The sequence below is a fragment of the Lygodium microphyllum genome, chromosome 27, assembly GCF_053477565.2.
Source record: "Lygodium microphyllum isolate KBCC chromosome 27, Lygodium_microphyllum_v1.1.10, whole genome shotgun sequence".
NCBI classification, from domain to species: domain Eukaryota; kingdom Viridiplantae; phylum Streptophyta; class Polypodiopsida; order Schizaeales; family Lygodiaceae; genus Lygodium; species Lygodium microphyllum.
In genome coordinates this window covers 60189364-60204445 of record NC_141161.1, presented here as the reverse complement: position 1 = coordinate 60204445, position 15082 = coordinate 60189364, and positions in this window count along the sequence as shown.

Sequence of the window (15082 nt, the reverse complement as noted above, 5' to 3'; positions counted from 1 at the left end):
CTATCCGCCATCGTTTGATTTTCCATGCAAATTTGGTTTTTAGTGCTTCTCGAGTATTTCTTGCTCCAAAAATGGCCTCAAATGCTTCAAGAACGGCTCAAAATCGGCTCCTTAAATCTAGCTCTCATTGGCGACCACGAGATAGGGCGACTGAGCCTGTTGAATCCCATGAACAGATCTGCATATGCATAATCATAAAGAGCATCAAGCTGATACAAAAATTATGATCAACAAAGCACAAGGGCAGCTCTCACCCTACCCCGTGATAGAACTAAGGCATGAAAATCCACAAGGGATAGGCCTAGCATAATTCGATAGAAATTTAGAGCAAGTCTCTAACCAACTCCTCTAACACAAACTGGCGAAAAAAAACCATCAAAGAGGTCATCCTACTGGTGGTTTGAACTACTTGCCCAACTTAGGACAACTGGACCAGGACTGCCTACTAAGCAAGGACTCCTATAGCTTGGTCATCATATTCATCTAATAACATATTTTTCGTTTAGGGTTTCATACTCGGGCATGTAAAAAGGAGGGAGTTGAACATAGAGTGGCCCAAGGAGAACAGGGCATGAGTCTCAAGTCTCCTGACTCGATACCCAAGAACCTACCAAGCACTCACATGGCAACACTTAATCCTTTCTTTTTCTCACTTTTATTTTTGATCCAACCTTCCTTTGTCTTTTCTTTTCAGCTAGTTGCTACCCCTAGGAAGACAAGGCATCGGCCCTTGGTTTGTGACTCATCCCTAGGAACCTACTAGGCCTCCGCAAGGCGATAAGCAACTGCTTGTAGGAAGTTTCTTCCTTTTTCTTTTTCTTTTCTTATTGAGCAGTTAGAACCCCTTTTTGCACACCTATGTAATTTTATTTCTTTAGATATATTCAGAACTTACTCTTTTTTTAATATTTTGGCAGGCTCCACTAACTACCTCACACTAGTAGGGAATCCTAGAATATCTGCCGAGCAGGTCAGCAGAACAAGGTCACTAGGACTACTCTCTATCGTAGGTCTTTAGCACCTATCAATTTCCTATAGGAGGTAGAAAAATACTCAAATCTTCCCCATATGTACCTAACCAAACCCAAGGACTTCATGCCTTCATTGATGGTCCCCAACAAACGAAAAGAAATTAACCCCTACATACACATATAACATTATTTGCTTAAGGGAAAACTCAAAAAGGGGACAAAACCGTTAACTAGTCAACTAGTGTGATGCAATCACTAAAACAAAAAACCATTAAATGTACCTGCACCAAACAAACATATGGCCCTCTTGGCTAAAAGAAATAAAGCATTTAAACTCGACAAAACCGGCCCTCTTGGCCTAAGGAAATCAAGCATTAAAACCCTTAAAAAAACCCGGTCCTCTTAACCTAATGAAATTTTAAAAAAATAGCTCATATATATCCCCCCTCGTTGAAATCTTCTTAATATACAACAAGATGCTCCATCCCAAGGAGGAAATAGGGCATCTGCCCTAAACTAAATGCATGAGATTGTGACCCATGTCTCCTGCATAAATAGCAAGAGGTGTATGCAAAACGTGTTGTCTGACCAACCTATGGATCCAAGATAACAAAGGCAAATGGGTCTCGGCCACTAGTTGCATTACCCATACCAACCATCGCCTACCATATAGGGCATGTTCTGATAAGAGCTCCCATAATTGACGGGGTCCTATCTCATCATTAATAGAGATATCCAAACTAGGACCACAGTTGAAGAAGAGGTCTTCTTCATAAGCAAAGTTTGCTAATGAGTTCGCAAACTAATTCCAATATCATGGAACCAACTGAAAAGACACTCTCTCAAACCCGTTGAGTAGGGTCATAGTAGTGCAATAATACATATAAAAAATGGGATTTCCTACTGTGTAAGTCCCATTTAGTTGGTTCAATAACAATTGGGAATCCCCATATACTAACAACTGACAAATACTGCCCTTCTTAGCAATATTCAGGCCTATGATTAAAACTTTGTATTCCGCCACGTTATTAGTAAATCCAACCTCGAGATAAATATCTAATTTCATCATAAATCTACGTTGGGATCTCTAATAAATACACATATACTCCCTTTCTTGTTGGGACCCTTGGACCCTCCATCAAAGTACAATGTGTATGCCCACAATGGGTTCACATAGCTAGCCATCGTCATCTCTACTTGTAATAATGATAGTTGAAATTTAGCATATTCAAAGGATGTACTGAAGGCTCCATCCCACCTTCATCGTTCAATATAACACGAATGCTTGTAAGATTTTGTAAGTAGTGATGACAAAAGACTTTAATTTCCCAGAAAAATAATCCATCCTCTTGCTTAATCACTATATAGCCTTTACTCCACTAGATAAGCTTTCCTTGATGATATCACTACTCTAAGTATGGGTGTTCCAAGTAAGGGATAAGCCACCCTATCAACCAATATTTTCTCTTACAGGTTCCCGTGATTAGCCTCGCATTTATTTGCAAGGTATTTATTTTGTTAGTGCATTTAGAGATAATAATGTTTAATCCTATTAAGATTACCCTTATTTTTAAACTCCACTTCCTCAAGATCAACTGTGGACTTATTTTTCCCTATTCTTACGATCTTGTAGGGACCGTCCCATTTGGGCTCAAGTTTTCCTGGAAACATCTCTCTATGGGCATCATAATATAGAACTAACTATCCCTTCTTCAAGGCATATTTCTTTGCTTTTAAATCATGCAGCTCCTTCATCCAACACTTAGCCACTTCCTGGTGCAATAGACTCTGCAATTTGAGCTCATCCAAGTGGGCCAGAGTTGTAAAGCGCTCGAAGAGTGCATCCTCGTCACCCAAAGAATGATTGATTACGAATCTTATAGTCGGAAACTCAATCTCTAAGGGCAAAACACACTCCTCCCCATACACTAGCTTGAATGGAGAGTGACCACCAATGGATTGTTTAAACATCGTGTTATATGCCCACACCGCCACATATAGTTTCTTATCCCAGTCCCGCTTCTTTTCAGACACTATTTTTGATAAAATACCAACAAGTTGCTTGTTAGTACTTTCAACTTTCCCATTTTCCTATGGGTTATAAGGATTCCTCTTATCGTGCTTAATTTTCCATGCATTAGTCAATCTTTTGATTCACCTTATTTAGGAAATGGGTTCCACGGTTCGATACTAATTCTTTCAGCGGACCAAATCGGCATATAATGTGCTCTAATAGGAAACTGGCAGTCTCTTTTTTGTCATCCTTTCTTGTTACTCATGCTTTTGACCACTTTGTAAAATAGTCAGTCGCCACTATGATATATCTCTTCTATGTAGAAGATGACAGGGTAATAAGACCCACAAAATCTATGCCCCACTTCTCAAATGGAAGTATAGCCATAATTGGAGTAAGTGGTTGCTTTATATTCTCCCTACTGTCATGTTGTTGACAAGTATGCTTTATATTCTCCCTACTGTCATGTTGTTGACAAGTATCACATCTCTTAACATTCTTGAATGCATCTTAGAAAATGGACGGCCACCAATATCCGGCTCTTAAATCTTTTTGGGCAGTTAGCCGTCCAGTAAAATGCCCTCCACAAGCGGAGTCATGGCACTCTTCCAAAATGAATGGAACCTCATCAGCCATCACACATCGGCAATAGATATCATCAACCCCCTACCAATATAGTGTTCCTGCGATCAGGGAAAATTTCAAAGCTTGCTGTCTAATTTTTCTCTTTTTTGATTTTGATAAAGCAGCTCCAGACTCTCCTATTGATAAGTAGTGCATGATAGGAGCATACCAAGATGGGATAGAGGCCATATCAATTTTAAACATTTAATTGATATTACTTCATTCAACTAAAGTCTCTTTCAACTCCCCAAAATCCACAAGGCATTCCACAATACCCTGCAGCTTTGATGGATTACTTCAAATCTCATAATTGAATTCTTGCAAAGTGATTAACTACTTTGATAAACGATCAGGTGGCTATAACTCATTCATCAACAATCTAAATCCTTCTGCCTTTGTACAGAAAACTACCTTCTCATAGAGGATGTAGTACCTGAAACTTTTAGTAGCGAATACCATTGCAAGGCACAACTTCTCCATGTAGGTATAGTTGATTTCTGATACGCCCAACTTCCGACTAGCAAAAGCAATTGGATGGCACCATTTTTCCTCCCAGATTTGGGATAAACAACAGCTAATAGTATGCATGGTGGCTATTGAAAATATGTAGAATGTTTTGCTTCTTTTAGGTGCTTTTAAAATTGGTGCTTTTATTAGCTCCTATTTCACATCATCAAAAACTACCTTACAAGGGTCACTCCATTCACATAGACAACTAAAAGATAATAGATTCATTAGTGGCAATGTTCTTTCTGTCAAGGCATTTATGAACCTCCAGTAATACCCTACTGAGACAGAAAGCTATGTACTTCCTTCAGAGTGCGTGGCCGACTCATGGAAACTATGACCTTGATTTTTTCAAGGTCAATTGCAATCCCTACTAAACTAACCACATGGCCTAGGAGTAGCCTATAAGGCACCCCAAAGACGCACTTTCAAGGGTTCAAAGCTATGCAAAATTGTGTGTAATGCTCAAAATGCTAAGCTTTGACCACTTGACTAGCACCACCTTCTCCAAGCTGGATGTCACATGTATCACTCGAAAAGGTCCAACAAAATTGGTCAAAGCTTGAATTTTCATGATTGTTTCCTGCCCTTGTGGTGAGCACTTCTTATGGAAGACCACCAAGTTTGCAACAAGGTTGCCAATGTACTCCTTCAAAGTTGAATCCTTCCGTCGACGAGCAGGCTCCTCCTTGCCTTGATGCAAACTCATCTGTATACAGTATTTCCTAAATGATAAAGTCAAATCAAACAATATAATTAGCAACTAACATAGACTTATCATAAAGTGACGAAACTTGACGGTAGGGTGTATCAGGTCCCTCGGAGTCCATTTGTGAAATCTTGCAACTCCTTTGAATTTTCCTACCATCTAGCTTAAAAGAGAAGCTAGCAGGTGGATTCTGCATTAACATTGTAATTTCCTGGTGCATTACACTCAAGGGCCAATCATTCTCCATTTTCAATACTTGGGGCTTGTGGCCCTCACAAATGACAGTAACATCCACAACTGCACTTTCAGGCATATCTTGATCAAGGCACAACCATTTACCCTTGAGCATCCTCCATCTATGATACTTGAACACTAGGCATAAAGTCTATCATGTTCATGAAAAAGTACTTGTAATTGGAAAGGAAAGTTAGTTTATCCATCCCAAAGTAAGATATTAGTCAATTATGGGAGAAATTTTTTACTTGGAAGTCATGTCCCTTATTGCGACTCGATACTCCACTATGTCAGGAGGATTACGAGTCATTTTTTATGTCCAAGTTTTGCCTAAAATCCTTGTTACATAATCCTCTAATGCATTTTTTATGACATGCTTGCTTTTGGTACGTCTCAAAACCTTACATTCCTTGAATATATGTGGAAAATTTGCAATTGGTATGAACCAGCTTAGATGTACATTCTTTGAGCCAATGCTTGGCTTCATAGAGTTCAATATGTCTGCTGAAATTTTTGTGCTATGCATGTGCAAAATGTCGCTACTACATAATAATCATTCTCTTCTATTGAGATTAGATATGTGCATAGACTCAAGGGTTCCATATTCTCAATCCCCCTTGGGCAATATGTACTTGGAGTCATAGAAAAAAACAAGGTCCTCTATGAGCTGCTTAGTTGTATGCCTCTCAAAGAGCAATCTACCAATTTTGAGGTGGTAACACTTAAAAGAATGTATGAAAATCTTGACATTTTGCCACTCACAACAATCCAAAGGGTATACTTCTGTAAATACGAGACAAGTAGTTACATAGATATCATGAAATTTCTCATTCTCAATGAGTTGCAAATACTTATTGTTTACAATGTTTTGTTGAAAGAGCACAATGGGTGCAATATGTATTTGTTTTTGTATGAATGCATGCTATACCAACACCTCTAATATAAGGTGAGAATCAACATTCCTTTGTCTGAGAGCTAAAATTTTACCCTTTAAGTACTTTGTGAAATCTCCCTTTATACTTGGACGCATATGTACCCAAGACGAGCAATGATATGTATTAGTGATCCAATTCCCTTCTTCATCTTTTATGTTATGTACTTCTATCGAGAGAATGCTTGTTCTTCTCTCATGCATTATAACCTAGGCATTAGATGCAAAGAAGTATGCATTAATCCCTAAACAATAAGCATTTTAAGTATGTCTAGTAATCACCATTATGCAATACAAATCAACATGGCATTAAGAGATGTTTACACTTTTGTAGACAAACACAAACATCGATATCGAAACACATGTGGATATGTACATTCGACACAAAGTAAAGATTCAATTTCAAGGCATCTTTTTAATCATACCATTTATATGAAATGTAATCAAAAGAATAGCATGAGAATACTCAGAGAAGTTTTTCAAAATAAATTTCATTATAATGAATAGAAGTTTGATTTGACTCAATACATTGTATGAAACATGGGTATTATAGAGTAGTTGTTACAAGGATAGTAGCCACATGGCATATAAATCTTAATAGGCACATTGGATTGACACCTGAGATATTGTATAACTCAACACATTGTGCGTTATATGGATGATATGATACAAGAGTTTCATGGACAATTGCCAATTGGCACGTAGATCTAAATGGACACACAGTATCAATAAAGTAGAGGATTTTTGAACCATCAACTTTCAAAGCAGATCCATATTATCCAACACAAAGGAATCACTCACCACAGCAAAATAGTCGATCAAGAATTATGTGTTTCACCTAAACCTTATACAATACCTGCATGTACAAAAAATACATGCATGAATTCCTTTTAACAAAAAATATCTAGATAACTACATGAATAGAAGTAACACAAAATAGGGACGATTTACCTATAAGATGATCTACTAAAGATACGATTGAATCATTGCTGATCAAAACCCATTGCAAATTATGGAAAAAAGAAAAAATCAATCCCATCAAACATAAAAGTCACTAATCAAAAGAATAAATTTTGGCACCACAAAATATGGCAGATTTACATATAAATCAAGGTATAGAATCTCTGCTCTACCTTGTGTTAAGTGCTGCAACAACAATTGATCCTTAAGTGAGAACTAGCATCAAACCCTATTGTAAAGATAGTAGAAAAGGGAAAACAAAAAGAGGAAGAAAGAGAGAGTGTGTGAGTATGCGGGAGAGAGAAAGAAATGAGAACCTATCCAATCTTTCCCAAATTGATCTCTACAAAAGATAATAGTAAGAGTTAGTATTTACATGAAGATATACTGAAAAAATAGTAGAAAGAGGAGACAGAGAAAGAGAAAGAGAGAGGGAGGGAGAGAGAGATGAGCACTTATGCAATGTCACCCAAAATGATGTCTGCAGTAAAACAACAACAAGGGTTAGAACTAACATCATGCTGTGTTGAAAACATAGCAGCTAAAAAAAAACCAAACACACAAAGAGAGAGAGAGAGAGAGAGAGAGAGATTAACACATTTTCCTCTTGCTCCAAATAAACTATGCAAGAAAACAACAATTAGAAGCAACATCAAATTTTGATGAAAACACAACATAAAAGAGAAACAACGCATAGAGAGAGGGGGGAAGAAAGGAGAGAGAGAGAGAGAGAGAGAGAGAGAGAGAGAGAGAGAGAGAGAGAGAGAGAGAGAGAGAGAGAGAGAGAGAGAGAGAGAGAGAGAGAGAGAGAGAGAGATGAGCACATGTGGCTCCTGCCCAAAAAAACCTGTGCACTAAAAGAACAATAATAGCAAGAAATGACATCAAACCCTATTGGAAAAATAGCAAACAAGAGAAAATGCAAAGAGAGATGGGCACCTATGTTTTGCCCAAAATCTGGAGCTTCACGGAGAAGAAAGTGCAGAGGTAAGCAAAACGCCCAAAACCAATTACTCTCACCAGGGCACTTCAATGGAGACAAAATTTCACCAGTATAGAGAACAGAGGGAAAGTGGTCTGCTGCTCAACTTTTGGGTCAAACTGATTTCGTGAGAGGGAAAAAAACCCAAACTGAAATTTCTCCAAAAAAGGCGAAAAATACGAGGTGAGAGAAACTCAAATTTTGTGTATTATTCATTGTCCCTTTTTTTAATCCCCCACTACCCTTTTTTAATAAAAAGCCCAAGATTCGGAGAGAGAAGATTTACCCTCCATGGATGTCAACATTCAGCCCTCCTATTGGACAATTCAAGAGGCCCACATCTTAAACTATATTATTTTTAAGGGCCCATTTGTGAGTTTTTTTCCTAATGTGTGAAGCTTCTAAGGTCTATGGGAATAGAAAAATGTGATTTAGAATGAAGTCTAAGGAAGCATGGAAGTAGCAATAGAGTGGTGATATGTTAACGTAGGTAGATGAGCATGATTGGTTTGCTTTCTGCTACTCTTGTGACTATCTTTGTGAACTGTTGATAGAATTATTGCAACAAGCACCCATACCATGTGAAGATGACCTGCCACCTCTCTTCTCCGATGTAAATTTCAGGATAAATCGTGTCATAATGACACAACTCCACCTCAAAACACTAATCCTCCTATCTTATTGTAATTCCCTAACACCCTAATGGAAGATATGGTCAATAGCTAGTTCACCTACTGTAAGAACTCATTTTATTCAGAGTCTCATTCAAGTTGAGAGAGTTAGTAAAAGAGTACCTACTCAGTAAGAGTGCTTGCTTTAAGAATACTACACATACTTCTGAGGCATGATTTTTTTAAAAGAAAAAATAAAAGAGAGAATGAAAAAATAAAAAATAAAAATAAAAGAAAAGGAAATAAGAAAGAGAGAGCAAATTCTCCAACCTAAAGTATAGTTATGCACACTCAATGTACCTAAGGAGTCTCAAGATTAGAAATCCTAATGCCTTGACTAATTGGCTCCATCTTTAGCCCCCCAACCCTTTTTCCCTCACTATATAATCTCAAGGCACATCAAAGAAAAGACCTTATGTGCTTTCTTAGTCAATTTGTCAACTTGAGCTTACCACTACATGACTAACCTTACCTCTATTGGGTCCTAAAGTGTGGGACTACACTCTAAGATTGCTTGGAGTTTGACCCATCTCCTAGCTACACTTGCATGAGCATGCTCGTCACTACATAATATGGTAGTCACACCCCCAAGGAGCACATGCTAGTTGCATGTATCATTGATGGTGACCAAGAAGATGATCGATTGACATCAATGGTCTACATATCCTTCATTTGTTCAAGTCTTTACTTCTCTACTGACAACACCATCTTTACAATCAAGAATATCGTCCACATATTCAAGCCATCATTCTCCACATCACTAAAGATAATCCCCAACCTATTCATCAGACGATGGTACCATCCTTCCAATAAGCCTACTATACCATAATTGTCCCCAACATATAGTGTCTACCTTTGACATTAAGTGCCAAGGGACTAACTGTCTAAGAAGGGGTAAATTTTAATTACATTAAGGCAAGAGAAAAAAGGAAAAATCAAGTCAAAGGAAAAGAAAAACAAGTCAAAGAAGGCCAAAGGACAAGTTTTGAAGTTATTTTCAAAAGTGAGATTAATTTATTCGTGAGTTTTATCATGTTACCTTAGGCATTTGTAAAATGAAGACAATGTGATTGTCTAATATATTGTGAGGTCCTAGCTCACTCCTATGTAAATTACAATATTTTTTGAAGTTAGAATGCTTGCAAAATAGATTTCAAGATGGTGGGAATGCAACTTCTATTCATTGTTTGTCCATATTAGAATCAATCAACCTAAGTGATATATAGGTAATATTGGAAGGGCCTATTATAAGCTAGAAAAGTGGATCGGATGTCCAACTTTTGGTAGAAACTCTAACTCTATCCCTAATGTATAAAATCCAAAAATGTGATCCTCATTCATGCGTGTGAAAATTTAAGCAATCTCTCCTTCTTGATTCGTATCATCTATCTTGTGCTACTATTGTTGAGTGAGGGAGAGAGAGTGTATGAGTGAGGTATGTGATTTGAAAACCTCACCCCCAACTCTTCTTCCCATATGGTGTGAGTTTGAAGTAAAGTTTTTTCTAAGGGAGAGTTGTAAGTGTGAGGTACCCAAGAGAGGCAAAGCTCTACTATGACTACTTCTCTCCCTTCTTCGTCTCCATCATCTTATATCAACAATGGTGTCCTTAGTGTGAATACAAAGAGGATGAGGTATTCATTCAATGGAACCTTTGCATGGATCATGGAGCCATTTATGGACCTTTCAAGCTTTGACTACAATGAGGGAGATAAGTAGGCGAGTTTTCTATGATTCAAATGCTAGTCTTGCACAATTGGTTCAGAGATGGAGTGTGAGATAGCTAGATGACAGATAGTAACTTCCAAAGTGGTTGAATCTCTTGAATCAATAAGATTTCCATCCGAAGTCCCATTGTTGAACATAATAGACAATAGATCCCCAACCCCAAGTAAAAGAAAAAACCATTTTGTGGCTATTGGCGGTGTGCATCTCTCATTTTAGATTTAAAAAAAGGTAAATATGTATTCTCAATGTGACTAAAAAGGTGTGGCTTAGGTTTTGGAATGATAAAGGGACTTGTAAAGCGAAAGATGGAGAAATTGAACTTTTTCTTTTAAATAATCATATTTTGACTAGATCAAAAGAGGATTCTAATGGAGATTCTTGGAATGTGGATAAGTGGAAAGAGTGTCAATCTATTGTATGAAACATGGGAGAAATCATATTTGCAAATCAAGGAAGAGCTTGAAGAGAATCTAGAGATTTAAAGTTTGAAAGGAACTGAGTGCATCTTTTAATGAAAGGTCTAGATTAAAGTATTATGCAAGGTGGCTATGATCTTAATAAAGAGATTTTGTAGTAATGGATAGTTTGAAGTGTTTTTGGCCCTCCTGCATAATTGAAAACAGCACACACATACCTTGAAAACTACACAATCCAAGAAACTTTGATACACCATAACATTGTAACAACAAAACTTGAACAATGAACATAATAGAATCATCACTCATAACATGCAAGAAAACAACCAAAACATTACACAGAATAGATCAATCACTTTCTTTATCATCAAATCAATACAAAATGAGATACTTCTTAAATAACTATTGTTGTGCATCTCTTAATAAACAACTACTTCACATGACATCTAAAGTGTATTCATACTAAAAAGAACCAAAATATAGGTCATGAGTGTCTAGCCTAGCAAAACTAGTGGTCAACACCTAGCACAACCCAATGGATGGCCACCTAGCAATCATAACCTAAATCCACATATCTATGAACTAACATGCATAGATGCTATGGTGAGCAACTATCTAAGCCTCACCCACAAGCTTGCACCCTGAAATGATCCACGTCAAGTTGCTAAGAGTAGTGCTTAGATGCAGTACCAAGAGTACCCAAAGCCCTCTTGCATGGTTGCTCAAATAGTGCAATACATAGTTGACATGGAAAACATGAAATGCATAGCTAAAGAAAAGAAAGTTGTTGATCATTCAATAGAAGTTTGAACAGGTACATCCATAGGGGAACTAGGAGAGCGATGTAGAAGACCCATTAACTTGCCAACCTAAACTTTGCCTACATCAATCTCCTAATCCTGCATGTCATAGTCAGTGGACTCTGAAGTTTTTTAGGGCATAGGTTCTTGCACTAAAACATGTTCAAGACACTACATGAAACTTGTGGAAAAATCTACTTCATACAACTTTGGATTATCTGAATCATTTTTTTCATTGCATTTGTTGCATTTAAGAACAATTTCAAATATATTATCTCCCTCCTATAAATCATCATTTTCTTGAACAGTAAGTACATTAGACAATTTCTGCTATAGAGAAATTTCAAAACTCTACACTTGCAAACTTTCAGGGTTTACAACCAATCCTTCCTTCTTTTTCATTCTAGAATTAGAGCCAAATTCAAGCAATTTAGTTTGTGAATCCAAAGCCTTCTCATGCATAGCTTGCATGTCAAGCAATTGTTGTTGTAATGCTTCCAACTTCTACTCTTTGCATTGACATGAGCCTACAATTGTTTTTGGACATCATCCTTTATTATTTCCAACTCATTCTATAATTGGCTAATCTAATTGCGATGATCCTCATTAACTCTAAGTAGCCTTCATGCATCTTCGGACAAAAATGATTCCTCTAGGACCTCATAAGGCCTATTCAAAACAACTCCCAACCTAGCCACAATGGCATTCTATGTTTACTTAGTTGAATTCAACACTTGCAATGGTAGCTTCTAATAGTCAATAGGTGAAATCATTGAATCTTCAATCTCTACATCAAGTTTATTTAAAACATATTTTTCCAATTGTTGTAAGGGCATTAGCTACTTCTCCAACATCTAACATTCAACCATTAGCTCAACATTAGTTTGTGCCAAAGTAGAATACTCCTCTAAAATTTTCACATTTATTCCTTCAATTGAACAGTCTAACAAAATTTTTTGTTAGAGATAATTTCTTATCCAACATCTCCATGGCCTTCTATAAGGACTCCTTCTCTTGGGCATGTTCACTATTTACCTATTGCAAATATGCAAAAATTTCAACTTCTTTAGAGGCCTCATGGTCATATCTCTATTTGAGATCAATATACACATACATATCAACTAAGACATGAGATGGTAACATGTAAATGAAATCCATAATCTCTTGCACTTTCCCCAAAGCTATTGAGACATTCAAATCATGCATCTTTAATTCCCAAACTACACGAAGGGAACCTAGCTATCGTAAGCTCTTATCTCCCAACTCATGTATTGAAATTTAACCTACTAGTGTGGCACCAACTATGGAAAACTTGGCCCAACTTCAACACCAATATTTTAAGTATAGATTTTGTAACCATAGTAAATTCAAATGCATCTATGGTCAATTTGCATTACACTCCTCAGGCATATTTTCCCCACAACTTTATTGGTAGTCTCCATGTAATAGCCAACAGCCAAATGGATCATCCAACATATGTTGTCTAGTAGTGCTAGAAGTGAAATGATTACCCATAGCCTCTTTCTCCTACTTAAGTATCTCCATAGACAATGGTGAGAGCTTTTCTTTACCCCCACTAGTCACAAGGGTTGTTTGTCACAAGGAAAGTCGTATTTTTTTGTACAAAACTCATATAGTGCTCCCATCACCATGTTATGGTGACTCTTTACTCAATCTTCCAAGTTCCATGGAGATAAACCTCCCTCATGATTCTCTCATATAGTACTCTTGCCCAATTAGGGGGTACATCATTTTTTTGCATACCAAAGTATGCCGTAGGTGTCACAACCAACAAAATCAATCTTCATCAAATGCATAATACTCTCTGTAAACCATCTAATGTGGACCTTCCTTAAGGGTGGCAAATCCTTCATAGTATACACCTTACATGTAGATGTGGACTCTATGAAGTCTTCTCTCATTTCCCTTGTTGCTGAACATTTCCATAGCCATGGCTTTTCATTGCATGGCAGTCTGAAAGCTTCAGCCACCACAAGATTTCCTAACCAATCCTTAGACTCCCTCAAAGAATCCATCTACAAAGGGGTGTACAAGTTCTACTACCATTTTACCCAAGGAAGATTGGCATAGTCTCAGAGAGCAATCTCTTTAAGCCATGCTTGGGTCTTAGTATTAGTTAAACCAAGTGTTATCTACAAATCCTAAAAGGATGCATGCCTAGAGGGAGAAGGAATAATAGATGGCCCTTGACTTTGGGAGTCCTCCTCATCCTCTATAGTGGAATGCATAGAGGTTGCATCCACATCCTCCTCACTCTCCATCTCTTGGATGGGAGATAGATCCTATCATTACTACTCATGGAGGTTGTGTCTTCCTCCTCCTTCCTTGGGTGCTAGATGCCATAGACAACACAAGATCTCTCAAGTGATTCAAATGCTCCAAATGGAAAAATGAATCCTTATGCAAAGAAGCTAATGACCTATGTTTCATCTGAGCCAAAAAGTGACTCAAGACATCATGCAAAAGCACTTTAAATGAATTCTCCCCTGATTTGCAAAAACTTTCTCTCAAGTTGTGAACCCCCACACAATGAACTAGGGTAGAGGGAGGGTCTACTTTTTAAAGCTTGAATCCATTAATAGAAGTCTTGAGGAGCTTGCTTGCAAAATCCTGCAAAAGAAACGTACCCTGTCCCACATCTTTAGCAATGATATAAGGACTAGGATAATGCAATTTGAGCTTACCGAGAGGCTTGCCCAACAAGTGCCCTTAGCTTTGATTTATACATCACCACACAATCACCCTTCTTAAAGATTTTCTTCTTGATGTTTCGATTCACCCAAGTCTTGCTCTTACACTACACCATTCTAGACATATAAGTAGAAATAATATGATCCTCATCAAGATATGCTGAGAAGCATGGATCTACAGTGTGGCTATGGAGGTGGAAGATAAAAACAAGTCTCATGAAGACATAGATATGACAAGTGGTTGTTACACAAGTGAAGTAGGTTACAAGATTGAAGCTTGGACTCATAAATACAATCTTGTGTAAGTGAAAAATGACATGTGATTGAAAGGAAAAAAGTACTATGACATTGTATTCAAATGATAGGCAAGTACAATGCTTTGGGTGGGTAGCACTTTCCACCACTGTGCTTATAGGATTCAACAAACCTGCATATCCTTAGCCCAACTGCTCCATACAAAGAGGCTACACTGGGTGCGATTTCCTAATTCTCAACAAGTTATTGGAGTTACTCCAATCTAGGCTAAATAGATTCTTCAGGATCCAATTTGAACTCTAATGCAACTCGCAAAGATGGTACAACATATTCCGTGGGTATAGGACTTCCAACCCATATGCTAAAATAGAGTAAGGTCATCCCTATAGTGACTTTATATGTAGTACGAGAGCCCTATAGAGCTAAATCCAATTTCTAATCCCAATCATACCTATTTTCTTCTACAATTTTCTTAAAGATACTCGTTAGAATCTCATTCAAACTTTCAACCTACCCATTTGCCTGTGGATGGTAGGGAGTGTCTTATGTAAAATCATGTTCTTGCAAGT